This window comes from Gymnodraco acuticeps, unplaced genomic scaffold, assembly GCF_902827175.1.
Source record: "Gymnodraco acuticeps unplaced genomic scaffold, fGymAcu1.1, whole genome shotgun sequence".
Classification (NCBI taxonomy): domain Eukaryota; kingdom Metazoa; phylum Chordata; class Actinopteri; order Perciformes; family Bathydraconidae; genus Gymnodraco; species Gymnodraco acuticeps.
This window is the reverse complement of record NW_022990027.1, coordinates 1,153,212-1,158,054: the sequence shown is the minus strand read 5'-3', so window position 1 is coordinate 1,158,054 and position 4,843 is coordinate 1,153,212. Positions and strand designations below refer to the sequence as shown.

Here is a 4,843-nt window from a genome sequence, read left to right as displayed (position 1 = left end):
AGCCACACAACAATTGATATCACAAGGAAGGGCTCTTCCATGACTGAAGAGATTAACATTTTGACAAAGATAATCCACTCTAGTATGAGAATAAAACACCAAGAGGCATAACAGACTCACCTGGAGGTCATAGGAGGCGAATAGCTGATCCAGAAGTTCAGCTTCCTTTCCATGCTTGCCGCCTTCTTCCTGAACAGGCTCTGAAGACAGGGGGGACATGTCTATCCAACTACGCATAGAAGTGGTTCTTCAGGTTGAGGTTTGTTATCCTGCGAAACTCTGCTAAAATATATAATGACTATTTAATTCACAGTACAATGTATATGTGGACTGAAGGCAGCAGAGATAAACAGAAACATAACATGCTAAATCTGAGTAAACATGTCAAAGTGTCAAAGGGACACAAAATAATTATATAGTTGTAATAAATAAAATATTTTCACCTGTGACTCCATTTTCAAGGCAGGTCAGCGTTCCAGGATCTCTCCAACAGGTAGCTCATCATTGATGATCTCATTGCGCCGCAGGGCAAAGGTAGTCTGCATTAACTTTTAAATCAAGGGAATAATAATGTTATAATGTTCAAGTAACTCTGCCCTTGTATCAAAGACAGCAGCACAAAGTTTGCATCTCCAAGCCATTGGAAAACGTAACAATATTCACAGGCACCAACACAAATATAATTTCAGTGTTGAGCACTAAATATTCATTCACATTTTAGTAACCATGTGGAATAAACATGGACGCGGGAAGGGGCTGCAGCACCCCCAAACGCGGCGCACCTACAGTGTAACAGCCCCTACAAACGGCGGCAAGCCGCGGGCATGTCTGAAGCTAGACCAACAACCAATCACATGAAAGCTACGCTTTGCTCCCACAATGCAGTTCGGCTAAGCGTGACGTCACCCCATTCAAAGTGAATGGGCAGAAGCGTCAACGCACGCCACTGTGTGTAGGGGCCGTAACATCACTCCATTCATTTTGAATGGAGTGACGTCACGCTATTCACTTTGAATGGAGTGACGTCACGCTATGCCAAACTGCATTGTGACAATCAAATCATATGCCAGTACAAGCTCTAGCCAATCAAACCGCGTGCTTGTGTGTCCTGGGCGGGATATTCATGTGAGTGGTTGTTGGTCGAGCTTCAGACAAGCCCGCCGCTGTGTGTGTAGGGGCAGTAAGCATGCCACAGTTGCGCCGCTGCGAGGCTCCACTCGCACCCCACCCCCCAGCGCGTCAGTTTCTCCACTGTGAGTCTTACCAGATTGAAGAAGCCATATATCTGCCAGTTGCTTCAGTTTCCTTAAGAGAGAAAACATTGAAGGTTAGCTGGGTTGCAAAGTTTTCACAAAATGATCTGAGAAACACTATTTTCGAACCTAAAATGGCGGCAGGCGGCGCGCTTTTCTTCTTTTTTGTTACAGCATGCATGTCTGTGCATGTTTTATTAACTTAGACTAGAGGCATAGAGGATGTACGTTCATTTTATCCACTAACGTTATACCATAACCGTGCGTTCTGCATGTTTGTAAAAGCAAGCTAACTTGAAACACTAGACTATTAATCTGTTAAATCCGGCAGCCGTCGGTACCGAGGGGTTCTTGTTCACGAAACTTTGTCTCAGGGCTTCTTAACATTTAAAAACCAAGATAAGACATCAGATTAAAGCTGAAAGTCCACATATTATAGAAGTATTAGTATCATCACTGTGCGATCGTTACCTTTGCTGAGTTAATGTATTTGAAAACGCTGGGGTAGTGCTGGGGGGAAACGATTATTTTGAAAACGATTAATCGGGCGATTATTTTATCGATTAGTCGACTAATCTAACGATTATTTTTCTGTTGTTCGATTAATAAAAAATGTAATGTATCTCAAATAAATACCAAAAAATTCTTAATAGTTTTTTTTTTCAATGAGCGCCCCAAAAAACAACACAGCCGTTAGCTCTTAGCACTCAGAGCTCACAGCTCTTCATATCTGTTCAGAAACTAGACAAAAGTTAAACAAGTACAAACCACAGACTGCCTGTGTCATGGCGATTACAGTCGCTGGTTTGTTTGACAACCTGTGCAGCCCATGTATTGATTCCATCCGATAGCGGTTATAATACAAAACGTCTGCCTCTCTCCACAATGATCAATAACAATGAACGGATGGTCAAAGTAAGGTACAAATAAACAGAATCACACGAAGCCTGGTTAGTGTTGCCTGACTTTATAAAGTATGTTTATAAGCACTACTGCTTGTAGGCAGGCATGACAGTCGACCCATGTTCAGGGGAGGAGGGTTTAGTTTCCTGCACGCCTCGACGTAAGAGAGACGTAAGCGACGCCACCTCTTAGCTCCGAAGCTCTTGCCTCTAGACCGACAATTTTTTGGAGCTGGAAGTGAACCCGATTCCGGAGCTAAGAGCCGGCGCCGCTGCGGTGTGAACAGGAAAAACCGGCGCTTTTCAGGCTCCAGCTCCGAGCCGGAGCTGAAAAAGCGCTGGTGTGAAAGGGGCATTTGAGATATAACTTAAAACAATATAAAAATACTGTCTTACACGTAAGTTAAATCGTTTTTCAAGTGAGGCAGATATTAAATGTAGGCTAGCTAACAAGAGCTCAAATCAAACTAACACACCATGCGACACAAAGTGCATTAGATGCAGAATTGAATAACACACAATTTAAATACTGTGCAAAGGCAAGACGTAACTCACCAGAGTAGTGTGGCCAAAAAAGGATCACGATTCCGGCAGTGAGAGCACAGTGAGCAAAGTATTCTTAAAAGTCTGAGCGATTTCAACAGAGGCGAGGAGATAATGCCGGGCGGACTCTGGTGCAGTGTTGCCATGCCAAGTTGGCAACACTGCTCTGGTGAAGGCCAGAGCCGTATAATAGAAGAGTTACGACAACGGAAGTCCAAAAACGGTTATCGTGACGTGGTTCATGTAGACGAGGATCGTTCCCCGGAAGTTCATGGCGGGCAATGTGAATGCACTGATAACAGGAGATAGAACTACGATTTTTGGTAATTATTAGTGAATAAAGGTTTTGCTTTGCAATATTTATACAACAAATCGATATGTGTATGTATTTACATCAATATGTTTTAAAAAATAAAATAGAATTTGCTAATATTAAGTGATAATATTAGGATTAGTGTGAACAACTAGTTTACATGGTAGGCTAACAGTGCCTTGGTTAAAGAGCCTGTTGCTGTTTATTTATAGCTTTGAATTCTTTAAAACCAATATTATCTTCTTAAACTTGTATGGTAGTCAGGAGCATCACTTTCTAATGTTTATTGATATATTTAGAGGGAGGGGATCTAAAGTAATGCTTTAAAATTCAGATTAGATTAATTTCTACCATTTTCTTAAATTCATGGTAGTTTCAGTAATTCCATGGTAATTGAGGACACAAGTTATCTAAATGACTAATGTCATCTTTATGGCTTTCAGAAAGGACAGGAGACCGACAGGTGACTATCAAAGGACTAGCAGCAGCAGCATGATGATGATGATGTTAAATGTGTTGTTTTAGGAACATCCATTGCAAATACATGGAATTCAATAAACATTGAATAGCATATCATGCAGTTTGTCTTTGCCTTTTCCTCCGTGTTGTCCTGGTTTGCTGTGCTGCCTCCCAGTCGCCACCATGGTTTGCTGTGCTGCCTGGGGATGCTCAAATCGCTCCGAGAAAGGAGTACGAATGTACGGCTTCCCCACTGACACAGAGCGGAGGAAAAAATGGCTGGCTCAAGTCAGCAGGAGCAATTTCACGACCAACAGCAAAAAAATATGTGAGGCAATTATATACAAACACTGCATTTGCACTTTTTCACAAAACGAAAACCACACCATTGGGAAAGCTTAATGTTTTGTTTAATACAAAAAAACAGGGAAAGGCTTGAAAAACACAGAATTGAGACTCAGGGTGCAGGGTGAGGGTCTCAGTGCAGGTATTCAGGCTCCATTGAATCCCCCTCTGGTTCTTGTGCTGAAAGAGGGATAAACAGACAGGAGAAAGGGTTATACACACCTATATAGCACACCTATTGGATGGGAATTTGCCTTGGGGAGATAAGGTGTGGTCTTTGTTCCCAACTGAAGTTATGGAACTTTATTATTTGTGAATTTAATAAAGTATGACAAATGGCATCAGTAACAGATGTGATATGAATTTCTATAAAGTTGTCTCACATTCTTGGTCATATTTTATATACAGTATGTAATGAGTATAACATGTCCAGTAAGTATAAAGTGTTTCCTAATACTGTGTATTCAACCACTATGGAATATGTATGTGGGCAGACAAGATTCAGACACAGTTGTTCTGTATGTGAAGTAACCTCAAGTCACTCCGCAGGCACATTTTGATGCAGACCAGTTTGTCAAGACAAAAAAGGGCAAGACTAGGCTGAGAGCAGAGGCTATACCCACCATCTTCGTGCATCGCCCTGTGGTCAAAAAGAGAAGGGCCCCTGCACCACGATTCACCCCGGGACCTGTATCTACAAAGCCCATAGCTCATGATCACAGCTATAGTGTGAAAGGTGACACAGGTATAATAAGTATGAACTCTTAGTAACAAAAGTAATATTTCTTATTTTTAAGTGGTATAATATTTTAAATGTTCGAACATTTACAGTGCCATGTCTTCTACTTACATTAGTCTCAAAGATTGAGGGAAGAAGGGATGAGGAGACTGAGAGAAAGGAAAGTGAGGGTGAAGAAAGAGAGGACATGGCTAGTGAGGAGAGACAGGGAGGGCGGACACCACCCACTCAGCCAGCAGCCAGTCAGCATACGAGGGAACCAGCAGCCAGTCAGCATACGAGGGAACCA

The 4,843-nt window shown here is 42.1% G+C and overlaps 1 long non-coding RNA gene across 1 annotated transcript; it reads right to left on the bottom strand.

Annotated features, from left to right (window-relative positions):
* Nucleotides 1–447: 447 nt before the first annotated feature.
* Nucleotides 448–2,720, bottom strand: LOC117545215. Its single transcript, XR_004568788.1, has 3 exons — nucleotides 2,711–2,720; nucleotides 1,265–1,305; nucleotides 448–548 (listed from the first exon to the last, which is right to left on the bottom strand). It is a non-coding gene; the product is annotated as an uncharacterized LOC117545215 (long non-coding RNA).
* Between the last annotated feature and the right edge of the window lie 2,123 nt (nucleotides 2,721–4,843).